Source organism: Triticum dicoccoides, chromosome 4B, assembly GCF_002162155.2.
Source record: "Triticum dicoccoides isolate Atlit2015 ecotype Zavitan chromosome 4B, WEW_v2.0, whole genome shotgun sequence".
NCBI classification, from domain to species: Eukaryota; Viridiplantae; Streptophyta; class Magnoliopsida; order Poales; family Poaceae; genus Triticum; species Triticum dicoccoides.
The window spans coordinates 640,968,640-640,977,857 of record NC_041387.1 but is presented as its reverse complement, the minus strand read 5'-3'; positions in this window follow the sequence as shown (position 1 = coordinate 640,977,857).

Below are 9,218 nucleotides of genomic sequence, written 5' to 3'. Positions count from 1 at the left end.
AGTCGATTGAAGTGTAGCCAAATCGGAGCAGCATCGCAAGCAAGAGCAAGAGCGAGAGCAGCAGCGCGAGCAAGAGCAATAGCAACAGCAGACCAGGCAGGGGACCCAGAGCAAGAGCAGAGCAGCAGTGTGAGCGAGAGCTAAAGCAATAGCAGCTCCTACTGATGTGGACGTCGCCCCCAAGGGAGCGATGTCATGGAGGAAGTGGCCGGCGACGCCGCCGTGGATGGAGCCGCGCCGTGTCGGCTCGGGACCGAGCGCCAGCAGCACCGTGAGATCGAACCAAGAAGAAAATGCGGCGATTAGTGTACAACCTCTTTGGTGGCGCCGATTAGGCTGCAGCTTCATCCGAGGAAACGGTGATGATGATGCTCTTTCGATGGTGCAGGTGAAGACGGCGGTGTGGGAATGGAGGTGGCGTGAAAGACGAGGGGAACATCGGGGCAGCTCCTTGGAGGTGGAGGACGGGGTGGTTGAACCGGCGGGACGATGAGATCGATGATGGATCCTCATCCGGTACGATGGATGAGGGACGTCGAGGTGTTGCTGTGGACGACGTCGTCGGGGAAGAAGCTCCGGCTGGGTGGCGGATGGAGCAGGGTGTGGGGTTTCGTCGCAGGTTTTCGCGGCCTCGGTGTACGAATGGGTGGGCGGATGAGATGGCAGTTGGGAACCATGGCTTAGAGACGCGCTTGTCCGAAATGTGGGGTAAGTTACGAAAGTACCCCCCACCGATTTGAGGCGGTTCTTTCGGTTCAGGGGTACCACGGGCATTTCGCGTGTCGGGATTTCACAGGAGGTGGGAGTTTTCGCGCGCGTTGTAATTTCAGAATAGCAAGGCGCGGGTTGAGATGGAGGGAGTTGTCGGAGCACAATGAGACAAAGATATATCTTAAATATTTCGGGCTAACAAGGCGCGGGTTGAAGAGGCGGGAGTTTCGCAGCATGATAGACAGAGACGCTAGCTTCAATTTTCGGCATAACAAGGAGCGGCTTGAAATTTCGGAAGAACAAGCTTAACGTGTACCTAAAAAAGGACAATTTGCACCTCAACACGCACAACACACACAAACACCATTTAGACTAGAGTAAGGTACACGTGCATTGCACGCATGAGATTTGGCAACCAAATTATGAATAAATACCACATTATAGCATGCAAGCTTTGAGTCATATATGCATGATGTAGATGTTCGTTTAATTCTTATAGTTCATTTCATTCAAAATCATCTAGTTTTTATAAGAAAGCTAATCTATTTTAAGATTCATGGAATTGTTTGTTGTAAGACATAAAGTAAAAACAAATAATGGCAAATCATGTAGAAAAACATTTGGGCAATTATGATACGGAAGATTCTAGGACAAATAAGAAGTGCTTGTGTTTTGATGTTTGTGCATTATGCTTAAGTTCAACCATGGAGTCTTCTAGATTATACATGTGGCGAAATCTGGTGGAATCTAGATGATATCCAACGGCCAATAGTGCTCAAATTTGCCATCTTTGGACCTTCGGATTCGCCTCATCCAACGACCATCTTTCAAAGTTAAAGTTACCCGCTCACAATATAAAAAAATATATAATATAATATATATAGGGGTATAGATATAGATATGTGATGCGAAAGCCGCCCATCATCTCCAATTACATGCACGGATGCGACATGGGCAAATGATGTCTGCCATTGGTATCTCAAATTCAAATCAGTCGGACCTTGTTCAATGTGTATACATTACAACATGCTCGTTTCCAAAGCACACCGCGCAGATCTCCGTTATATTCATGCATGCATGGGTTTCAAACATCAGGATCTCTTATTCAAATAGTTGAATTCAACTTTACATTGATTATGACCTCACCTATTCTTTTACACCCACACAGTAGTCTTCTCTTTATAATTGTACCACTAACTTTCTCTCGTGCATGCATGCACACACACTACCAGTCGGCATTATCTATCGCACGCATGCAATCTTTTTCTTCAGGTCGGTCTCCCATGAAGGCACACACCCACACACATCCCCCTCTCCCTCATACCGGGCATTCTTTATCTCTCACGCGTGCATGCACAATGATCGATGTTCCTCTATGTATGTGTGTATATAGCTAGGTCTTTCATAGTTTTCCACACAAACCAATCAATTGATATATCCAGTGAGGTATCACCCTCTTTCCCACGTCCACATCGATCAATCTATACCTCTCCCACGTCCACATCGATCAATCTATACCTCTCTATATAGGATTAACATAAATAGCTAATACACCCACATTAATTATATATCCAACATCCCCCTCTCATCATCCATGCCTTCCGCTTCATCTCTCAGATGCGTGCACAATGGCGAAGACAGGGGGCAGTAAGGACCCTCCCCCCCTAACATCACTATATATCGAGGCTAATATGAATGTGATCATTAGACAATTGCTGCTAAAAAAGGTTTAATTTCATGAATTGACCCTCCTCGTAAAGGATTAGCAATGCTTGGCCCCCTAGCTCATTTATTTTTCATGGCTCCGCCACTGCGTGCAACAGCGCACGTGTTCACCCCCTCTCTCTAAATATCGATCTCGCACTTATGCATTCCTTCATAGTCTCCCTCCACTCGGCCCCTCGCATCATCTTCTAGCCCCCCACCGGATTTTGGAGGATTCTAATCATTAGGAATTTTTCCTATCTTGGTTGTTTGATTCGTAGGATTGTAAACCATAGGAATTTTTCCATATGATTCATTTGCACTAGATTTCATAGGAAACATCCCATCCACTCAAACCTCTCTGAAAGAATTCTGCATTTTTTCTATGCACAATCAAACACTCGTACAATCCTGAAGGATTCAATACGACATTCCACTATAATCCCATGTTTTTCCTATTCACGCGTTCTTAGCTTTTTTATAAAAACTAATTTGATTTTGAATGAGATGAACTATAAGAATTAAACGAAGGGCTACATCAGGCATATATGACTAAGAGCTTACATGCTATAATGTGGTATTTATTCATAATTTGGTTGCAAAATCTGATGCGTGCAATGCACGTGTAAATTACTAGTACTTCGAGTATGTGCAAAACACGTAAATTAGAATACCAATGGCATGCTACACAGTGTCTCTCTTACAGTTCATGAAGCCACGTGGCACGTGTGGAGGCGTTGTTGCGACCTCCTTGCGTGGATTGATCACAGTGACGTATTGCTGGTTCTAGAAGAATGTACTCGTCCTCCCTGAGCCATACTGGCGGTACATGCACGAAGCGAAGATGTGCACGCACGCCACGCACGCACTCATTCCCTCGCACGCACATGCAAGTACACGGGCGGACGCAATTTTGTACCAAGATCCACCCCATGTGATAATTTGACGCGTGTAAAGTCGTTCACTTCATTGATGGTCAATTAATACAGCGCATGCAAATTGAGTGGACGTGAGGGCGGAAGAAAGACATTATTACTCCACTGCGCGCATGCGAGTAGTTAAATCGTGGGTTGCTAGTAGTACTTCCATTGGTCTCCTTCGTATTTTGTGCCAATTTTTGACAGTAACATAATATTTACGCATTTGAGCAGTGTAGTCTACTTGAAATTTATGTTCCACTAAAGTCATCGGGAGCCGTTTCGGGCCTCGAAACCAAAACCATCAATTAATCTTTACCTTGTTCCCATCACATTCGAAAGCCTGCTCACACCTACTAGTACTACGTGCCAAACCTGAACGTGTTCCCACTATGCAGGTATTAGTCCTACTAGTGCTAGTACTTAGGTTATAAAAAGGGGAACTACCTAACCGAAAATTACTCTACCTTTCCTCCTCATAAGTGCTTCTTCTTCGTCTGTCGTTGCCATGGCCGGTGAGCAGAGCTCTAGGTCGAGAACTACTCGTAACAAGGGAGCGGCAACCAAGGCTGCGGAAAAAAAAGAGGGCTCGCCGCCACGCAGAGACCTCAAAAGATCTCTCACGGACAGGCGATGGCTCCCAGGAGCACCATAGCCGCGGAGGCGAACATGCCGAGCCGGCGGAGCTAGAGTCATTATCCCTCGACGGCATGCCCGATCAGCTCAATAAGCACCTCAATAAGCAGAAGGAGTACATCCAAGGCTTGACGGAGTTGCTGAAGGAGAGCCTCGACGACATGCCCGCTGAGCTCAATCAGCAGGGGGAGTTGACCGCCGGCTTGGTGATGCTGCTGAAGAAGAGCATTGCCTCGGAGAAGAAGGCGACCGGCGAAATCCTGCGACTTCAGGAGGACAAGGCGAAGCTCTGCCACGAGATCGACCTGTTGAAGGAGAAGAACGCCGGCTGGAAGAAGCTGCATGAGAATAGTAGTTCCTTGATGAACATGCTGCAGGCCCTCGTCATGGAACAGAAGGAGGAGTTGGCGAAGCTCCACATCGAGCACCCGGCTGTTGTCAAGGTACGTAATGCGGCCGTGGAACCGATGATGAAGGCCCGCGTCGAGAAATCCCGCGTCATGGACAGAATGAAGAAGATGGCGGAGGAGACCCGCAAGGAGATGGAGATCGTGGAGGCGATGAAGAAGTAGTTACGACTCCGCGGCAAATTAGATCATTTGGGGTGATAATCTTCCTTCTTCTTTTGCTGCTGTGTTTCATCTTTTGCTTCGGGTGTTTCGCCGCACGTATCACGTTCTCTGTGAGGCATGAATAGAACAATGGTTTTTGTTTTTTGGGGGAATGAATAGAACAATGCTAACAATGAGATGACTAGAAAATTAGATCATTTTTTATCGCCATATGGCACTGGGCTGCCATGTTTCGTGCTCCTCCGTCGCAATACTACTCCAGTAGAAAACTTGAGTATACCGCACGGTTCTTTGCTCCTCCTCGATCAGGTCGTCGGTGCATTTATATGAGCAGTCAAATCACAAGGCCCCGCCTTCAAGCAGTAATGAGCCGTCAAATCACAAATGCCCTCGCCTCTCGTGAAACCGACCAAGCTAGACTGCCCCGCCCTCTAGCCTTTTAAAAAATGTATACTTTTTTACAGCAGTAGTATCAATGGATTGCGCCATGGAGCAAAACTTGAAATTAAAAAAAAGGTGGTACATATAGAGAGCGCTCGTCGCCAAATTATGCATATAGTACTATTAAAAAGGCTAGTCACAATAATGGTGTCCAGCACAACCCACCCGTCAAATAAAACTAAGCACCCTGGAATTCTTTGACAAAACTAAGCACCCTAAAATTCTTTGACAACTAAACTGCTGCCTATATGATGTTGGTCATATATATTGTATGTATATAATGTGAATAAATGAGTGGTAGTACTATACTAACTAAAAGATGAAATGTAAGAAATACTAGTATGTACTTACTGAAGAGTTAAAGTAACAAAAAGAAACATAACATAGTTCTGCTGGGGGCTCAGCACAACACACCCCTCAAATTAAAGTAAGCACACCTGAAATTAAACTTTGCAACTATTCCAGTAGACACTGCATTAGAACCACCATGAGCAACGACACCGCCACCTTACTCGGAGTCCTCATCCACGTCCTCGACTTCGTCCTTGTCCCTCTTCCTCTTGGCCGATACTTCTTTGCTTGAACCGCCAACTTGGCCGTTGCTCTTCATCCAACTCTTGTAGATATTGAAACAAAGGTAGCCATCCATTGCAGCGTACTGGATGTGGTCTATATCTAGTACATTCCGCTGCCATGCATGACGATGAAACGTGTATGAAGATTTCTCCAGTTTACCGTACGAAGGATGAACCATGGCTCCTGCCAGGGTCAGCATTGAAGGCTGACGAGAGGACACCAACCGATTCTTTTGGAGGTCGAAGGTGTTGCCTACAACGAGGCCTATCCGACGCAGGACTTCTTTGTCGTTACCAAAGTCTACAGTAATGAATTTGACTAGGTTGCTCTCGAGGAAGTCCTTAAAATCCTAGCACTCAACGTCGGCATGGCATATGTGGTAGACCAAGCATAAGTCATGCACGCAAACCTGGATCACGGCGGGCTTCTTCCTCTCTTCGTTAGTTAAAATCCTGGCACTCAATGATGAATTCTAGAGATCTATTTTTAGCACTTAAAAAATGTAGTTTCATAGGAGTATAAAAGTGCAGACGAGAAGAAACTGCAAGTTTCAGTTTCAGATAAGAAACTGCAAGTTCAGTTTCAGATAAGAAACTGCAACTTTCAGAGACAGAGCATTTATATTAACATGGCCTTTTCAAACAGTGTTAACATCATGTTAGAAGTTTTATTCGTGGTCGAAAATGGAACTACCAGCCAGTTAACATCATGCTGATCAACATTCATGCATAGCACATCTTCATATGATGCACAGTCAAAATGCCCACACAATGTTGAGTGTGCGAAACACAGAGAAAACGAGAGACGGAGTTTTGGCAAGTGTTGGACGTGGTTTTGGGCTGCCCCATCTAGGCTTTCATTTTTAACATGCGCAACCCACGACCTCGGATGGGAGGGTCTGTTTGTATTTTCTTAGGGCCGTCATGTATCGACCGGCCTATGGACCTCCCATCCGAGGTTTTATTTTTGGCAGCCCAATTTATATATTTTTTTAAGAAAACGCAGCGGTCTGTATTATTTTTCTATATAAGAACAGGAACGTCAGGTACAACTTATGTTTCCCTTTTAACTATATTATATATATTTAAATTATTTTATATGTTATTATATATTATTTTTATTGTCATCATATATTTACAGATTCTTACATATGTAAGAAAACAATATCCCACATCTTATTAACTTATAAAAGTAATTTCTTAACAAACAAAATCCTGGATTGTTTTGGCACGAAAATCCTAGTGATTGTGTACAAAAGCTTGGTAAGATTTAAGGACGAATGTAATAATATCACTTATTATTTAAATATATTTATAACAAAATGCTCAGCCCTTTTTTATTTTTTGATAACATTGCTGGCCCAACCCAACATTATAATTAGAATCAGCCCAGCAAAATCGTGTATCTAAATAAAGTGCAAATGGCCTGTAATTTTTTAGGAAATAAAATAAATGGGTCGCATGAAAGCTACATTAATTGTTCACCCAGCCCAGCTAATGGCTGTAATTCAAAAAAAAAGATCAAATTGACTGTAAATTCTACCGCGCAAAAAAAAGACTGTAAATTCTGAAAAAATGGGTTGAATACGTGCCACATTTTTGGAAACTGAAATGTGGACCAATAGGTCGAAGCTAACGCAAGTCGTTCTAAATTTAGTCAACAAATGATTCTGACATGTTAGCCGTTGGATTTACATCCAACGGCCGGCATCCATCTTCAATCTATCGTCTTCTTCCTCCAGCGCCGCGGGGACCACCTCCCGCCTCCTGCTGCTAGCAGCTCTGCTTAGCACGCTTCGCTATGAAGCGCTACTCCACCGTTGGCCAGGCTGCCGAACCCTCCACACCTCCTGTTCTTCTCCACCGACTGCCGAACCACATCGCACTAGAACCAGTTAACCCTCGTACACCTCTCCGTCTGCGACTCTACTCCCGCGTTTCCCATCTCCGGCTCGTTGCTGTCCGGGGCCTCGCCGTCTTCCACCACCTTGGATGCGTTCGGCGCGGCGTGGTCAACATGGTCAACGAACGACACCATCGGAAGTAGGCTGTGCGTGGAGAGGCCGACAGTTGGGTCCACGGCCGCACGCAAGGAAATGCCTCCTTATTACGCGCAAAATAATGATTCCTCCGCCTGACATCAGGGACCCACCGAAAGGGCCTCAGTATGTCGCAAAAAAAACATTACCATCGCTGACAGCTCGGACCCACCAGCTATATCTTTGCACGCAAGGAAGTGCCTCCTTATTATGCACAAAAAAATGAATACTCCCCCTGTTAGCTGGGACCCAGTATAGTGGCAGGCTGACTTGTGGGCCTACTAAGTTGATGGGGACAGAGGGCTTTGTCAACTTAGTCAATATGCACGATTCTAGCTCCAGTGACCGTACGATGCCCTTCTAACGGCCGTAGTGCTTATTCAACCTCTGGTCTTCTTGCTCCAGCCGCCCAAACCAGCGTCGGTCGTGCCTCGTGCTCCTGCCTCCCGTGGTCGGCTGCAATGCGGCGGAGGCCTCACCGCCCCCTACTACTCCCACCGCTGGCGAGGCCATCCCTCTACTCACCCACACCCCCTGTTATTCTGCGCGACGGCAGCCTCACACTGCAGCGAACCAGTGAACCCTCGTACTCCTCTATGCGTGGGCATCCACTGTCGCGTCTTCCCCGGCTCCGCGTCGTCCCCTTCCTAGGCCTCACCGTCGTCTACCGCCCTGGTGCTCTCGGCGCGGCGTGGTCAACGTGGTCAAGGACGGCTTCCATCGAACGTGGACTGTACGTGGAGAGGCTGACAGCTGGGTCCACGGCCGCAGCAAGGAAGTGCCTCCTTATTACGCGCAAAATAATTATTCCTCCACCTGACAGCGGGGACCCACCGGACGGGCCACCATATTTCGCGAAAAAAACGTTTCCCCCTGACTGTTGGGACCCACCAGCTACACCTTCGCACGCAAGGAAGTGCGTCCGGGCAAAAAAAACGATTCGCCCCCCTGACTGCTGGGACCCACCAGCTACATCTTCGCACGCAAGGAAGTGCCTAACAGTCGGGACTCACCTGGTCGAAGCGTACGTAGCGTTGTCATTCTGGTCGCGAACGTGTACGTACATACTGGTCGATGTAGAGGCGCGCACGTGACGTAGATGTAGAGGCGCGCACGTGTCGCAGTAGAGGCGCGCACGTAGCATGTACACGTACGTACAGCGGCGAGGGTGCAAGAAAGAAAATATGGCCACGTACGTACATACGGGCAGGGTCTCGAATGCCTACTCGCGCATACGTACATGGCTAGGTCGGAACGGAGAAACAGCGTCGTCGTCGTGTTCATGGGGAGCCAACCGGCTGGGTCGGAACGGAATGCGTGGTCGTGTTCATCGGGAGGGCTTGGACGGAACAGGCGATGGAAACGAGGCCTGGCGTACCGCACAACGGAGGAAACGGCCTTGTGTTCGACTGGCCACGTTCGAAACGGGGTCCTGTTGATCGGGAGGGGACTGGCGGACCGCAAAACGGAGGAAACGGACCTTCTACGATCGAAACGGGGGTCCTGTTGATCGGGAGGGGTGTGGCGTACCGCAAAACGGATGAAACGGACCTCCTACGGTCGAAACGGGGGTCCTGTTGATCGGGAGGGGTGTGCCGTACCGCAAAACGGATGAAACAGACT